The following is a 17,794-nucleotide window of genomic DNA, read 5'->3' on the forward strand; positions in this document are numbered from 1 at the left end:
GGGTTTGGATTCAGCTGATGAGTAGCTAGTGGAAGGTCTCATCTGGAAACTGTTCGGTGGCCTGTGTGAGATATTGTGGGGGGGTCACAGCTCAGCCCCTGCTGCATGGGAAGCTGCACTGCTAATGGCACAGTATATGTCCTAAAGGAGAGATGGCTCCTGGTGCATGGCATGGCTCGGGAGCTTGGCTGGCCAGCTGCTTTCCTTCTCTGACGAGTGGAGGTCCCAGAGCAGCAGCCCCAGTGTTCCTGCCGAGAGGTACGGGGCTGACTGGTGAGAGGTGCAGAGAGCTGGCTCCAGGCCTTCCAGCCTTGCCAGCTCAGATCCGTTGAGGCAGAGAAGTGGCTAGGTGGCGTTATTATTCATTTCCACCACGCATATCAGTGGCTTCTCTGAAACCCTCCCCACACTTCCCCCAGGGCTTTGCAGGAAATACAGGTGTTTGTAGGGCACAGCAGAAGCCTGCCTGTGCACCCAGCAGCAGGGCAGAGGGGCTGGGCTGAGCTGACTTTGGAGCTGGCGGTAAGCAGCACCTGTGCTGTGCTCTGGGCCGTCCTGGCTGTGACAGCACACAAACACACATGCTCATGGTGCATAAGAGCTAGAGTCCTCCAGAGTCGTGCCAGTCTGTTTGCAGGGGGACAAGCAAGACAGAAGTGGGGTCCCCAGAGGCCTCAGGCCAGAGAGTATGGAAAGCTGCCCTGTATCTTCGTTGATGAGTTTAAAACTTCCCAGAGCTGGATGATAGATAAATGTCTAATGCTAACCACAGGGAGAGGGAGCACCCCCTTGGCTGCGTGACCCAGTGAGAAGTCTTCACAGCCCTTTTCAGGAGGAACTGGCTTGGCAGGCTGTGTGTTCATGACAATTGTATCAGTCTATGTGTTGTGCTCTGTTGTGCAGTGCGGTGTGGCCAGGAGTCCCTCCCACCACGGCTCCCGCCAGGCCAGGAATTAGGGCCTGAATCTGTACCCTGGGTGGGGCAGGTTCTCTTTCCCTTTACAAGCCTGGGTCTGGTTTCCAGCAGAGCTACTGCTGTGTGCAGTTGTCATGTCTGCGTTTTGCCACAAGATGGTGTTGTCCTAAAGCCAAATGGTTTGACACCCCCTGGCGATCATCCACAGCCCTCTCCCTCAGACTAGTGTGGGTGCTGGAGAGCAGAGGTGAGCTGCTTCTCTGTCCCTGGGAGTTTCCCTCCTCCTACCTTCCCTTCTCACCCACACCCCTAATGATAAGAAAGAGCTGAGGTGCCTCAAGCACCTTTCACCCCAGCCCTTTCCCAGCTCCAAGTGGACTGGGACAGAACTGGGCCCTCCATCACTTTGCTGCAGACCCCAACTGCTTCGAACCTTGTAACAACGGCAGGGCTGGAACCCAAATAGCCTGCTCCCAAAACACAGGCTGCGGCCTTTGGGCTACAAGGGACTCTCCCAGCCCCAAGCTTTCAAGGAGGTAGGAGGTTTCATCAAAGCAACATGTTTTTTCTTTGCCTTCCAGTTCCTGAGCTGCAGTCAGGTCACGTGTTCAAGCTTTTCTCCATACCCCGGAGGGCTAGAGCCAGCCAGGGCCCTGCTGCGTAGTCCTCTCTTACTGCAAGGCACACAAGAGCAGAGGGGACTGTTAATACAGAGCTGGGTCCCATATCAAATGTCCCCAAACGCTAGAGTCTGAACTCCAATCAGAGCCAGACTTTGTAGCAGGTCCCTCTGCTTCTAATGGGCTGAGCCAGGTGCCTGAATCCAAACACCCCTCAATCTAGAGTGCTGCGAAATCTGGGGCTCAAACCCTTATCTAGCCCAAAGGCTGGAAGCTGTTCTTAGTCATCAGTGGGTGACATGTCAACTTCCAGGTGTTAGCACTAGGTATCTACCAATCGGGGATGCTGCAGGAAGGTCACTGGGGAAACGGTCCCCAGGGCTGCAGCGCACTCAGGGATTTGGCTCCAAGTGCATCCTGTCTCTAACACCCTGATGCTTGTGGGACTAGCCCCTAGAGGGTCCAGCATATGACCCCAGACCTCCTGCCACCATCCCTGTCCCAGACCGCTTAAAGAGGAGGTGTTTGAATGGGCCCCACCAGAGTCCAGGAAGGACCCACTGCTGGTGCCTTGGGATCACATCGGGGCATAGGCTCCACACCCCACTGCCCAGGGCATGTTCCTACAGCAATGCCAGAGCCTGCAGCCACTCTGTGGTCATCTGTGCCTTGGGAATACTTGGGATGCTTTTGCAGCGGCAGCAGTCTGGATTGTATCAACACTTGGATATGCTGTTTACACATGAGAGAGGCTCAGAGGCATCTGCGCTGGGAGCCAATTACCCGGTTTTGATCTTTTTTGGTGAAAAGGAAATGAGGGCTTTTCAGACATGGCCAAATTTGATAAGCTGGGCTGGTGGTTTCTCCCACTCTCCTTAAAGAAGAAAAGGGGACATTTCTCCTGGTTGTGGCCAAATCCTGGCTCTGTGGGAGGGGCAAGCTCTGGTGACCACTCTCCAGCCAGGGCTTCATCTTTGGCACTGCTGGGTTGTGCTGGCTGCTGCTCTCTGCACCCAAGCGAGCGAGAGCAGCAGTGTAGAGGAATGGGCCAAGTGTAGGCCTGCTGCAAGCAGGTGAAACTGAGGTGGAATCATCGCTGCTTATGCCAGGACCAAAGTTGGCCCAGAGTCTGCAGGGAAAAGTGTTGGAAACCCCAGGGTGATGTTTAAAACTGGATGGGACAAGGCATGGATGAGGGTGCAGCAGAGCTGAGCCCAGCCCCAGCAAGGAGATGGACTGGATGGACTCACAGGGCTACTCCACCACTGTATTCTAGGAGGGAACTCGCTTCTGCCATCCGGTGCCACTGCCCCACGACCAGAGCGAAGAGGACATGGGCCAGGAGCATTCAGCTTTGCAAAGTTCTGCTGAGACCTGCCATTGCCTGTTGCCCACTCAGCATTCCGGAGGTGCCACCAGCCTCCTGGCAGTTACTCTCCCAGGCTGTGCTTAGCCGCCCTTGTCCTGCTGCACACTCCATTGCTCCCAGTCTTGCTAGGAACTGCCAGACTGGGTCAGACCTGAGGTCCATTAGCCCCATAGCCTGTCTCCAAGAGCAGCCAGCACCAGCTGCTTCAGAGAAACAAACCTAGAGAGGGCAGTTATGGGGTAACATGCCCCCCCTGGCAAGTTTCCTTCTACCCAATATTTAGAGATCAGTGTGTGCCCCAAAGCTGGGGAGTAAAATCCCGGTCAAAGCTCTTGTTTGTTTTAATTTGTTTACATAAAATTGTCCCCATCATCGCCCACTACTGTGATTTCCTAGTTTCCACCCATTCCTATTGACTTTCCATATGCCCCACCCCACCCTGCGGAAAAGCTGTCGCTGCCTTTGAGGTCCCCAGGGAAATCAGATAAAGTGGGGGTCCCCATGCAAATCAGCTAAAATGACCCTTCCTTCTGAAAACAAAGAACCAAGCTCAAGAATTTTAATGAAGATAGAGAGGTGAAGAAAGAAAGTCAAGTGTGCATCTCCCATGCTGTAACCCAATTTGCATACTGCCTGTGCCATTTGTTGCTTCATTTAGTGACAGTCCATGGTGAGATCCACATCTGGGTTCTTGTTCTATGTTTCAGGTCTGTGATTAACAAACTAATAATTTCACACACACTCTGTGCTTAGAATATCAGGGTTGGGAGGGACCAGAGGTCATCTAGTCCAATCCCCTGCTCAAAGCAGGGCTAAGCCCCAATTTTTGCCCCAGACCCCTAAATGGCCCCCTCAAGGATTGAACTCGCAACCCTGGGTTTAGCAGGCCAATGCTCAAACCACTGAGCTATCCCTCTCCTGAAGGAGCCCAAAGCACTTTACAAATGGTGTCTACAGGCATCACTCACCCCCACTACAATGCAGCCGTCCCTAGGGTAGGATGCAGGATGCAGCAGCCATTTTCCATCAGGAATGGCCATTTTGAGGAGGGGAAGTGAGGAATAACTTGAAACTGCAGGTGAGGATTTTAGGGAGGTGGAACGTTAATGTGGTAGCTGGACTTTGCCCAGGGCACTAGGGTTTCCACTCCAGCTCTTACTCCAAACACAATGGCCTTTTCCCCTGCCCCTTGCTACCTAGTGAGTTCTGAGACAGCCTAGCCTGAGAGGATATGTGACAATGGAAAGGTAAAAGTCACCATCCCTCAAGGCGAGAGAGGGGCCAAAATCCGGCCCCCGGGTCTGAACATCCCCTAACTCTGGGGACATGCAGATCCAGATCTCCTCTCAGGCCTATCCCCTGAGCTGGGCCCAGCCTCCTCTGCTCAGCCACACAGGATAGCCGAAACCTTGGCCCTGCTTGGAAAGGGAAACCGTGCCTCTGGTGACTCCACCAACAGCTGGTGTCACAGTGGCTTTGGCTTTTGGGTACTCTCTGTTCTAGCTGGGGGGCAGGTTCACCCAAAGGAGAAAGTGATGACACCTCTGCAGACTAGAGGTACCTTTATGGGGCTGTAGCCAATGCAGTGGGGGGTGAAGGAGTAGAGCCATGGCCAACCCAGGAGGAGGCAGATGGAGTTGGTGAGACCGGCCAGTGACCACCAGGCAGCAGGATGATTAGTATTAATGAGGAAGGCCCAGATTTTCAGAACTGCATGGGCAAAAATACTTGGGTGTAATTTGCATGTGCAGTTATGTGCAGTGTCTGTGGTACATATATACCAACTGTGAATCCATGGGCAGTTAATGCATGCAGAGATCATAGTTACACATGCCGTTCTAAGACTCCAACATTAAATCTCAGTAAATGGGAGTAAGAAGCATAGGTGCTGGAAGTAGGGGCGCTTGGGGTGCTGCCGCACCCCCTGGCTTGAAGTGGTTTTCCTCATAGACGGGGTTTACAGTTTGGTTCGATGACTTTCAGCACCCCCACTATACAAATTGTTCTAGCACCGCTGGTAGGAAGGCAAGGTACCATTGTGATGGCTGATGGGGACGGAACTGGCCAGGGTATTCCAGAGAAAGCATGGAAGCTGTAGGTGTGAAGTGTCAGGAGAACTAGAATTCAGAGAGCAGCTGGACATAGATTGGGTGGAGAGACTTGTGGGGTAGTCGTTTGGAAGGGGGCCATGGGGCAGAGAGGATCTGAATCCAGCCGCCTCCCAAAGTGCTATGCACCCAGTGCACAGAAACACATATGGTGTCCCTAGCCTCTGTTTGCCAGAAGCTGGGAATGGGCGACAGGGGATGGATCACTTGATGATGACCTGTTCTGTTCATTCCCTCTGGGGCACCTGGCATTGGCCACTGTTGGAAGACAGGATACTGGGCTAGATGGACCTTTGGTCTGACCCAGTATGGCTGTTCTTATGTTCTTACTCATTCTTGAGGATGAAGTGATCAGCCAGTGCACCAGCTTTAGCCAGGCAATCAGGGCGCACCCTCCCTCCCCACCCTTGGGAGGCCTGTGCTGGGATTGTTCGTGCCCACAGCAAGGAGACAGGACCTTTGTGTTTTTTGAGACCCTCTGACAGTATACTGCAATTGTCTCCTCTGTTTTAGCAAACTGAAGGCTCAGTCAGTCCCCTCTGGGCTTTGAACTTGTAACTGCAGGTTAAAGGACTAAATTGGGGGAAGGAGCAAACCTCCCAGTGCACAAGAAGAGAAATGGGAGAGGGCTAACAGACAAGGTGCCTAGCCCTGCTCTCACCTGTACCAGTGCAAGGCAGTTGAAGCCAAGGGGTCTGCATGGTGGGAGTTGAGAGGCCCCCGCATCTGCTCCATGAATAACATTTTCCATCCATCAGACCCGCATATGTTTCATCTAACAGCAGCATCCACCAGAGCGAATCCCACTCCATGAAAGGAGCAGCTGGCTGGGTGGGGAGGAGGTAGACCTGGGGCATTGCAGAGACTTTTCAGCTGTCCCAGTCATTGCCTGACTATCCTTCCCCAGCAGGTACTAGCTGGTCTAGTCCGCGTAGCCTTGGGGCTCTTTGCTCAAGTCCATATTTGCACAAACTGCTGCTTGACGTGCTAGCACTCGCGAGAAGGCCTGGCCAAAAGAGCTTATTTTAAGCTTGTTGGACAAGAACATTGTTTGGTGGGAATTTAAACTCCCTGTTCTCAAAAAAGGGAAAAAGGCAAAGCGCTTAATTCTGCCGACTCCTTGAGTTACATAAACACAGAGACATGTCCTGTCTGGAGAGGGAGCCAGGAATTTGTTACTGGCACTCGGTCGAGGTCAGTGCCCTTTCTGTGCCCTCCCCATGTCATTTGTCAGTGCAATGGGGTAGGGGTTCAAGTCCCGTTGCCTACAGTTGCATTTCCCAGTGGTTCCTGCCCACAACAGGAAGGCTTTTCCCATGCAATTTCCATTGGATTTTAGTATCACTTTATCTTTGGCTTTAATGTTGTTGCTGTTTAGTTAATGCACAAACTTTAAGTAGCAGAGCTTTAAACATACTGTTATCGTTGAGTGTGTGATGCCTTTTTAAGGAGATAGCGTGGCTTAGCAACTAGTGCAGGGGCCTTAGACGCCAGGACTCCTGGATTCCAGTTCCGGCTGTGCCACTAACTTGCTGTATGATCTTGGCCTAATTACTAAACCTCCCTGTGCAATTGGGATGTTACTGTTTCTGCCTAGCTGGAACTTTGGCTTATTTCACAGGAGAGATGTGAGGTTTGACCCATGCTTATGAATGTTTGTAAATTGCCTTGAGATCCTTGGACAAAAGACACTAGATGACAGCCAAGTTGAGAGCCACCCTATGGGGTGAGCTGAAATGCACCATCTCCATTCTGCTTCAAGCTTCCTCCAGCCCAACTCCGAGCTCAGCCCTGACACGACCCATTCCAGCGCACGCCCGGCAACACAGTCACACAGGCCCAGGGGAGGAGGCTCTCAGAACCCAAGGAAGAAAAACGATCTCCGTCGTCAATAAACAGCATGTCAGCAGAGTAGGGCCAATGGCGCCAGGGCTTCCAGCACATCCTGCCGCCGCTGCTCCAGTGCATTTATCACCAGGGCAGAGTTGACAGCGCGTTGCCTGTTACGAGTTCCAGATGCGCAGGTTTCCCACTGCACTGGCTTTGTTCTGTCTCTTTGTTTCCTCCTCTTGGTGTGGTTTGATACCGAGCACCTGGTGGAAAAAACCTGCTTGGACTCCTGTTCCTAGATCACCCTAGCAGCTTCCTTCCTCCTTCCCACAGCCCTCCCTCCGTCCGGCTGTGAGCAGCTGCCAAGCAAAGGCTGTTCACCTGGGGTTAGGATCATGGGTTTCATACCCTTCCCATTGCTCAGGTTGGGTGCCTGTAATTCGTACGACTCACATGTCACCTGTAGGGATCCCTCGCTGACCAATGTGTCCTTTGCCTCGGCACCCGGGCATCGTCAGACTGATACACCCATGCGTGGGTCCTACTGGCCCAAGACCAGCCTGTAGTTCATGGGACTAGGGGTGAGGCCTGGAGAGCTCATCGGAAGGACAGTCCTAGAGGAAAGCCCTCAAGCTCAAAGCCAACGTGGAGGTGGCCAAGGTGGCTGCAGAAGAGAAGCCTAGCCCCCAGGCCGCACTGCAGCTTGAAGCAAATGTCCAAGCCCATGTAGACAGACTTGCACTAGCAGGGCTCAAGCTAGCGTGCTAAACATAGCAGTGTGGACGTGACTGAGGCTCCAACTAGCCACTCGAGCTGGGACCCAGGGATCGGGTGGTCTGAGTTCAGGTGGCTAGCTCAAGCCCCCATCACTGCACTGATGTCTACACTGCTATTTTTGGCACAGTAGCTGGAGTCTCACTGGTGCAAGTCTGTCTTCCCCAGGCTGGGCGGGTCGCTCCCAGCCGCAGTGTAGATAGACCCACAGAGAAAGGCGAAGCTGGGAATGCTGCTGCTGCTCAGGGCCTGGACCTGCAAGAGCGTCCCAGGAGGGGGCCAGACAGCTGGATGTCTGCTAAGTGGAGGAGGAAGAAAGGGCCTGAGGAAATGACCCCCTGAACCCAGCACAAACAGACATTGGGCCCAGAGAGAGAGGGCCTCTGACCTGAGCCCATCTGAGAACCAGCCTCCCCGAGGGAGACGTTATCAGGACAAGTGATTCTGGGCTGCCTTAAGGGTGATCCCTGGCCTGGCAGCCCTTCCAGCTCAGGCTGTTTGCACAGAGAGCACGAATTGAGGAGAGACCCGAAGAGACTATTCAAGCTCTGGCACCATCAGCACATTTCCCCTAAGGAAGCTCCTGCCCCTTCCCAAAGGCCAGGCCCATGGGAACCTGCTCATCTGAGGTGACTGGGGTTTCTGTTAGATCCCCTTGAATCAGCTTCACCCAGGCTGCTTGGGGCTTTGAGCTCTGATTCCCTGCTGCGCTCTCTCTGGATAGGGGCAGGGAGGGCTGCAGGCCTTTCCACCGCTTGTTTTTGTTTCCTTTCAAAGCCCAAGTTTGGTGTTCCAGGAGTAACGGGTTACAGGATTCCCAGCAATAATCAGCTGCAGCTGTGGAAATGCAGGAGGGCAGCAGGGCCCTGAGTGCTCTGCCTTGCTTTTGATCTTCCCGAGAGACCCAGGCAAAGGCTCCAGGTACCCTGCCGCTGCAACCACGTCTGGCCTAGGGTGCGGCGGGCTGAACAAGGTAGGCGCAGTCCAGGCTGCACAGCCACTTTCCCTTTACAGGAGTGTCCAAAGGCAGGCGGGAAGGAGGCAAAGCGCGTGTCTGTTCTTGGGAAAGAAAGTGAGCTGGGCCAGGCTAATGGCTGAGGTGCAGCCCCTCCCCCTGCTTCACAGAGAGACCAAAGCACAGTCAGCTAAATTAAAACAAGCCAAACAGCACAGGGCACATTGGCAGGGTAGCTCTGCAGCCAGGAACTCCTAGCAATACAGCCATGCATCCGTATGCACTGCAGCTTGGCAGCTCTAGTTGTGTGCGGCATGCCTTTGGACTATACACCTGTGCTGCGACCACGCACACACCTGCATGTCCATGGCAGCCACCCATACACATGCCCAGTCTGGGAAGGCACAGCAGCTAAGCTTGATTATGCTCTGCAGTCTTCGATGTCTCTGGCCAGCGTGTGCACATCAAACCTCCCCATCTCGAGATCACCAGACAAGATGCACCTGCTGATAACGCGTCTCTGTAGCTCTGGAAGAGGCTCAGCCTGGGCAGCAGGGGTGCAAGTGTCCCACCCTCTTGCTATAGAAAGACTGGCACTGAGGAGGAGCGTCCCGTTCAGTTTCCAAGGCTCATTGGTATCCTGGGTCTTTGCTGAGATTGCCAAATGGAGGTCAGCTATTGGCTGTTGGCACCTGTCATCAAGGCAGGAGTGAGACCCCGCCCTCTCCCAGCTCATTACATGGTGGCCACAGACAGCTACCAAATGGTAATGACTCTTGGTCACTAGCACCCGTGGCCCTTCTACAGTTCCCTTCAATGTCACTCTGCCTTGCTGCACCCACAACTGGCTGCTGCTCCAGTTCTGTCCCCAGACAGACAGGTATAGGGTGGGCAGATACTTCCACCTGCTTCTCCCTACAGCCCCCTTCTATTGCTCTCCCATCTAGGCTTGGCTGCTGCCAGTGTCTCCACCACCCGCCAGCAGCGCTGTCCATGCAGCCAGCCAGGATGCCATTCTAAATTAAGACTCCAAACCATTCCCTAATTGGTCCTGTGTCTGCCTAGAGGAATGGAGCAGCGCCCTGAGCAACACCAGCCAAGGCTCCAGCTGCTGGAGGGTTTTATGGGCTGCAGACATCCTAACATTTTCTTCTGAGCCAGTACCTGGCTCTCACTTCAAACCATTAAGTGGTCCCATGGGGATTTTTGAGATGGATTGTTAAACTCTTCTTTAAGCTTTCTCCTGCCAAACAAATCACACAGCCCCTTGGCACGCACTTCGCAGCTAATGGCCCTGAGTTAATCTGTGCCCAACCACATCAAAGTATTACAGGGCACTGTTTCACAGCTGCCCTCTTAGACCATGCCTGGGCCAGTTTTGATCATTCCTGGTCTTCTGGGGCCCACACCTACAGTCTCTGCCAGAGCACACTAGCCACTTCAAAAAGCAGCCATTAGAATTGGCTCAGTTTGATTTTGTGCTGGGGATATTTCCCCCTCACTCCCCTCCAGGCACAGCACGTTCTCTCGTGACTGCCGGCCATGTCCTAAGAGTTCCGTACGTGTTAATTTACACGCTGCCATTTCGGCACCTGCTGCCAGCTGATCCGTACAGCCTGATCTCCCGCTTGGTGGAGACAGGGCCAGAAGAAGCTGGAGTCTCTTCCAGGCCATCAGTTCCTTCAGGGTTGGTGATAAAAGGCATCATTTTAAGATGTGATTAGGGGGTTTCTTGTGGGGATTTTTGCTTGTGGGCAGAAGCCCAAGTAAATAATTTCTTAGTGCAGAAAACACCAAGGCTACAGCTCTGATTGCCCATTTGAGGGGTGTGGGCGGCGAAGCAGTCCCCTATCCCCAAGCGTTTACAACTCTCTTTGGTGGCTAGTTGTCCCAGGGTCAAGCTTCCCTCCTTGTAGAGAGCTGCGTGTGAGCCTCACCTGCTCAGGCTGCTGGGCAGTGTTTTCCTGTGCAGCAGTAAATGTTTTACCTCCTGAGAGGCACGGCAGGGCGAGAGCTGCTGACCTAAGGGATTGGTAGTAGCATAAAGAAGCTGTCACATCTAGAGTCACTAGTTCAAAGCTAGGTCAAATGGTGATGCCTCTGTGGAAAGAGGTGGGGGGCTCAGTCCTATTCTTAGTGGAAAGGAGGTGACATGAGGAAAACCACTGCCACAGTTAGCAGCTTTGATATCACCCCCAGCTGAGGGGCCAAGGATGGATGAGGCCATGGAAACCCCAGAGGTTACCTCACTGGCACCCTGGCAGATCCCAGTCTTCCACTGAGACCGTCACCAAGGGTGTTAACTTGAGTAGCCACCCTTTGGTGACAACTTTTGGTCACTTACCAGCTTGGACTGGATTTGAAGAGACCTCAAGGTGAAAGGCCCCCCACCCCACTCCCTATCCCCTGGGCCATGGAGAAACCGGAACATTTATTTGCAAAACCCATGATCAGAGCTGCAGAGAGCGAAGTGGGCTAAAAACCTACCCCAGCCATGTTCTGAGCGTGACCCTTCAGAGCAGCGCTGACCCTGGCATGCGCATTAATCATTCCAGCCTTCACAAGTTTAATCTAGACAGCACATGCAATTGAGGAACAAGGAAGCCAGGTTCTGCCTTCTGTTGCATTTAATAATAATGTATGGGCTGAGAAACCCCAGCCTATCTCTGAACAGTCCCTGTTTGATGTCATGTCGCAGATTAAAAGGCTGTAAATGTAACGTGTTTTTACATTAACTTGGAGTTACTGGAGAGGGAGTTTTGTTATCAGTGTCTGTGCTCTTTGTCTGAAGTACAGCAAAGTTCAGAGCACACACGCACCTTGTCCTACGCCTGCTTATCCTCTCCTAGAGGAGCTTGCCTGGGCGCCTTGAACAAAGGCTGCCATCTGGCTTGTGTCTGCTAACTCACCGTGTGCTGGGAGCAGGGCGGCCTTTTCTTTTGTTTTACATTGTTATTGACTGTAGTCCTGGCTGGGACAGGGTGCCGGGCTGACAACACTGGGGACTGGAGTCCTCTGCTGAGCCACAGAAGAGGTGCGGCAAGGCCAGCTTTCCCCATCCTTCCATGGCAACACACCTCAACCAGGAAGCAGTCACACTCTAGAGGTGAGCACATGGCTCGGCCTTAGTGGCCCGTTGAGCCTGTGGCCTCCCTGTTCTGACTGCAGCCAGAATGCTAACTGGTATGGCCGTTCGTGTGAGATGAGCACTTTTCCTACTAGAGACTGGATCAAGACCCGCCAACCCATTTCTCATAGGGTCACTGGATTGTAAGGACTTCCCATCACTCCCAGGCTGGGAAGGAGATGGGCTGGTGACCTAGAGGTGAAACCCTCCCTAATGCCTGACCAATCTCTTGAGCACTACAGTCCCCTCTGCTAGATCCCACTTAGCCAACCGGGGGATCCCTGTCTGTTAGGTGGAATTGCTGTGCATGTTGGCCTATATGCATCGTTCTCAGTTGATGGTTAGTGCAGGCAGCCTTCCTACCTGGGATAGTGGTGCTGGGGGTGCTGTAAGCTCCCTTGTAATGCAGCCCCACGTGGAGGAGAGTGATGTTTCCACCAGGTGGTTGGGGGCTATTGGATGTAGCATGCTGCTTTGCAGAGAGCCAGGACATATCCCACTTGTACAGCCCCATAATGTGCCAAGGGCCAGAGCATAGATGTTCCAAGGCACACGCCTGAGAGCTGGGACACTGTGCTCTCAATCGATGGATGTATAAAATACAGGGGAAATGAGGGATTGTCATGGATCCACTCCCCAGATAGACCTCCATGGATATATCTATAATCAGTATGGTTGCCAACTTTGCTTGGCTGAATTCCTAGAGGTTTCATCACATGACATTATCTTTAATTGTCCATTAATCTTTTATTCCTGGAGACTCCAGGGCAGTCCTGGAGCGTTGGCAACTCTAATGGTCAGCCATGCCCCATTTCCTAGTTCAAATGGCGACGCCTCTGTGGAAAGAGGTGGGGGCGGGGGAGGGACGAGGGGATCAGTCCTATTCCTAGCGGAGAGGACTCTTTGTCCTGGAGATGAGGGAGGAGGAAATTGTACAAGAATCTACTTTGAATCAGCTCACTGCTGGCCTTGAAGTCCAGAGCCAAATGGGACCACCCAGGCCTTCATGGCCAGCCAGGGGGACAGAGGTTATGGAGTGGAGAAAGGGCAGACAGGGATCATCTTTGTGGAGATACTGAAACTGAACCCTCTGCAAAGAAGAGTCCTTCCACAGCATCTCAGTGAAGCAGTAAAAGAACAAACCCTCCTCTTGGAAGAATGCTTTGCCCCAAATGTTTTTCTTACCGAGTTGTAATAAGACAAGAGTTGTAAAGATAGTAACCTCCTAAACATTACCTTATTAAGGCTTCTTAGAAACCACGGGGCATGACCCCTCTGGGTCATGGAACAAGACTGGAGCATCCAGCGAACAAACAGAGGGTAACGTTACATTTTTCACTTCATTTAGGAAACCTGGTTTCTAATTATAGGGTTTGTTTAATGGCAGAGTTTATTTGTGTTTCAGTCGGAGCCAGCTCGTCAGTGAAAGAGATGGCTGGGGGGCTGTGTGTGGGTGGGAACAGGAGCCAGAGGGGAGGGAGGGGAAGGAGAACTGCTCGCAAGCTGGAGGGGCTTTCTATGTGGTGGATAGACTCAGAAAGCCATGGGGAGAAGGAATGGATCGAAGCAGTTCACCAACAGCCAGGGCTAGGGAAATGGGGGTAGAGAGCGTAAAAAATCATACAGAATTAGTACTAGAGGCATCTATCTACTATCCCCATATACTCTATCTATTATCATCACCATCATACCTAAGTGTCTTTGGAAGAGCCCCAAACAGCTTTCAGCTGTGTTACTGAGGTACTTGGGACCATTTCTCTCGGATGGTCTTTCCCATCTGTTTCAATACTGTGACCCCGTCCCATCTAGCCAGGACTTACCTGGGTCCCCTGTCATTTAGCAATATGGGCAGGAGAGGAACCTTAATGCAACCCCCTGCCACTAGTTCACAACCTCCTTGGAGGTCGTGACCTCAGGCTGAGAACCCAAGCTCTAGAACAAAGATGGCTAAAGCAATGAGCTCATTTGAGGCTGATGGGCAGAGCTGGCTTTACCTGCTGCCACCCTTCTCTGCTTTGAGTCTGATGCAGTATGACTTTGCCTGGAAATGGGCTGTCAATGCACTTTAATGGGTCCAGCACAGTGCCTGCTGCCTGGTAGTGCAGGCAATGAGCACCTGAGGCAGGGCACGGCCTGTGATCCAGGCCAGCAGAAGCAAGCAGGACTGCAAATCCTTTTCCAACCCAGTTTCAATTTCATAAAAACAGACTCCAGCGAGAAACTGCTGAGCGTGAATTAATATGCAAACTAGATACCATTAACTTGGGTTTGAATAGAGACTGGGAGTGGCTGGGTCATTACACATATTGAATCTATTTCCCTAAGCTAAGTATCCTCACACCTTCTTGTCAACTGTCTAAATGGGCCATCTTGATTATCACGACAAAAGTTTTTTTTCTCCTGCTGATAATAGCTCATCTTAATTAATTAGCCTCTTACAGTTTGAATGTCAACTTCCACCTTCTCTCTATGTGTATATATATATATATTCCTACTATGTATTCCATTCTATGCATCCGATGAAGTGGGCTGTAGCCCACAAAAGCTTATGCTCTAATAAATTTGTGAGTCTCTAAGGTGCCACAAGTCCTCCAATTTCATATGGGCTCAGCTCTTCACACTGGGGAGGGAAAAGATGTGTCTATGTGGTGGGAGACGGGGGGCTCGGGTGATGGGAATGACAAAGCAAGAGCTGATAGGAGCTAATTGCTCCTATGGCAGTGGCAGATGTGATGGCTATCTTGCTACAGGGACTTAGGCCACCCGTGGATGGGTAGAGAGTCAGCTGTGGCTCCCCAGGGGAGGGAGGGGAGTGCCCATTAGCTCTGCCTGTCTGCGGCAGCCTCACTAGATGGGCTTCATATTTCAGGATTCAAACTAAATGCCTCGGTGGGTGGTGGTCTCTCCTTAAAGGCAGAACGGGGAAGGTTCTGTTCATACTCCAGACTCAATCATGCTCATTGCTGGGATGCTGCAGGGCCAGAGCCACTGACCTTCAGGTGAGCTAGTCAATCAGCCTCTTGCCTGCACATCTCTAGTGACTGGCCAGTTGAGTAGAAGATCTCATGACACTTTCCCCATGTCTAAAGCCACTGGCAAACTTTCCTCCCTCCACAGCAACAGCTCAGCTGCTAGTGTCCCACCATGAGCAGGAATTAGTGTGGAGCACAAGGTGGTTGGTCCACTTCCCTGTTTGGACACGCCACCCTCGCATCATGCACATTGCTTTGTGAAGTGCTGTCGGCAGGGGAATATGACAAGTGCAATCCAAACCTCAGACTCTCAGGGCAACTTCCAAAAGTATTTTGGGCATTGTGGGCCAAGTCCATCCCAGGTGTCACTCTACTGATACCAGTTTGGCCCTCTGATGTTTCTTGGTTTATGTGCACCATTGCTGTCTGATAGTGAATGACACCTCCTCACTTAGCTGTTCCTCCCCCATTCCCCCACTCAGATAGTGGAGTTGCCCCTTACTCTTACCAGCTAGAGGCCTGTGTTTATTGAGATGAAGGTCCAGAGTTTGCAAACCGTGCTACCTCTGCAGTGTGAAGTATAGCAAGCTCAGCTGGTAGCACATGCTGTAGCAAAAGGCTCAGTTCTCCCACTCTCCTTTTTCATAATCTTTTTTCCACTGTTTTTTTCCCTGGCTTATCTCAGCCCAGTGGTGAATGTTTCCAGACTCGTTGACCATTCTTTCCTGTGTATTCTGATCCATATTTTGCACACAGAAGATTCAACAGTGGCTGAAGGGAGAACCACCAAGGGAGAATTTGGCTTGTTTTATAGATCTCACAGGTCAGACTTTGAAATAACTAAGTACATGATTGCTTAATGTAGTCAGGTCATTTGCATGCCCAGTTGCCTGATTTGCACATGCAGTTGTGATAACTAGACACATATTGTTTGTATGCCAAAATTGCTTGAAAATCTGACCCTAAATATATTCCATATATTGTACATATGTGGTTGACTCACTGGAAGCCCTGGTCTCTATTTGTGTGTGATGGTACATATGAGGTTGATTGGCGGCCATGGTCTCTGTATTTGTGTGGTGATGGATTGTGATGGGCAAAGCTCTGTAGGGATTGCCATGCTTTTACCTTTTTAAATCCTGGTTCTGGTTTGAGGAGCAAGGAGGAATCAGAAGGGAACGACTGCCCATTGCACTGAAACCGTACAGTTTGCGATGCTGTGTGCAGTGTGTATGGATTGAATCAAACCCTGCAACCAACGTCAGGACAGGGACCTCATTCCTTGAATGTCCCAGGAGATGGGTGTAGCATTAGGATCAATTCCAGGAGCTGGTAATGATTCCGGAGAGTGAGGTGGCAAATCAGGTCTGGTACCCTGAGATGGAGTTCGAACACTGGCACGCTAGTAGTGGGAAGCTCTGTATTTCACAGTAGGATGGGAGGAGAATCCAGCCTTGTTTCCAGGGTCTGCCTTTCCATCTGTCCCTTGCATTGCACAGGACTCCTGGGTCCTGAGGGAACTGGAGACGGTGTGAATAATCCCCTTCATTGTTTTCTTTATATGTTCTCCTTCCCCATGCCATCAGGCACTTGTTTATAGCCTGTTGCCTTACTTAGAGGAGTGTATCCAAACTGCCAAGGAAAATGCACACCAGCTAGGACCCTTTCCTAATGCCTCACATTCCCTTATGAGAAATAGCCCTGGAGCAGCAGTTTGTAGTGATAGCAAAGTAGGAGAGGGCCGCAAGGGGGAACAGAGAGGGTCTCCCTAGTTGGACTATAACCCTGGATGGATCCTAGCTGATCAAGACCATTGCACACAGTGTGATGGGTTATCTCCTGCTGTGTGCAGTGCATAGACGTTCCCAGGCATGTCAGTAGCTTCCTCTGCGCGTAGAATCTCTGCAGCATTTGTAACTCTGCCCACACACTGCTGGTCACTCATGGGCTGACCCTGAGAGGCACCTGGGGCTGCTCGGAGCCCTGAAGATCAGACCTTTGCTTTTAATAGGTACTGATACCTCCTGGAAAAACATGGGGCAGAAGCAGCCGGGTCTGCTGTTAGATAACTTCTGGTTCTCAGCTCCCCATTTGTTGTTATTGTCTATTGCCAAGGATCTATACTTCAAAGTGAGATCTCTGAACCCTTAGGAAAGGCAGCATGGTCTACTGTTTAGAGAGGGATTCAGGTGACTTGGGCTCTGTTCCTGGCTCCAGGCCAAGGCACTTCCACTGCCTGTGTCTCAGTGTCCATGTGTATGAAATGGGCTAATGAACCTGGCCTTGCACTGCATGAGCTCTGTCGAAAGGCCAGTTTACTATCTGGAGTCCTCCTTCTGATCCACCTGCTTATTCCTCATTTGGCCTTATGATCCTCCATCACAGTTAATTGCTGTGGAGATGACTGTGACACTGCAGACAGGATTATAGCCTTGAGGAATTTGGGTTGGGGGGATTTGCATCAAAAGCAGATGAACCCCTCCCGCCCCCCCACAAGGGACAATGACTTTGGATTCCTGCAAACGTTTCTCGTGATAGAGAACCAGAGGGACAGAAATGCAGGGACCAGAGAAATGGGGGTGTGTCTAACCTGAGTGTTTTTCAGGAGTTGCCAAGCAGTTGCGAATTAAATCATTCTCTGGGAATGGTACATGCCATACATGGGCTTGCATTCCACATCTGGGCATGCTCAGACTCTAGGGTGCTCTTTGCAAATGTGGGAGTTGGGGGCTAGAGTACTGGCTCCTCAAAGATCCCCTGAAAAAGACACATAGGACTGTATCTGTGGGGCCAGGCAGATAAGATTGAAGGGAAGGCCACCAAAAGCAAAAGAGAACCCCCTTTCCACCCTGTACCCTCAAGACAGCAGTCCTGTCTCCCCAGCTCTGGGGCGTTGGTTACCCTCAAAATAGTTCACCTTGAACATCCAGGATTGCAAGCCCAGAGCCAAGCCTCTTGGGTCTGACCCGCAACTATGGGGCCCTCGTGAGGAACACTTGCCTTAGTGGTTGGTGGTGCAGTCTGCATTGAAGCGGCAGGGTGAGGTGTCCAGCCCATTACTGATGGCATTGCACTCAAGGTCCTACACCTCCCTGAGGGGTGACAGGCTGAGGAGGGTCAACG

The sequence above is a fragment of the Caretta caretta genome, chromosome 8, assembly GCF_965140235.1.
Source record: "Caretta caretta isolate rCarCar2 chromosome 8, rCarCar1.hap1, whole genome shotgun sequence".
NCBI lineage: Eukaryota > Metazoa > Chordata > Testudines > Cheloniidae > Caretta > Caretta caretta.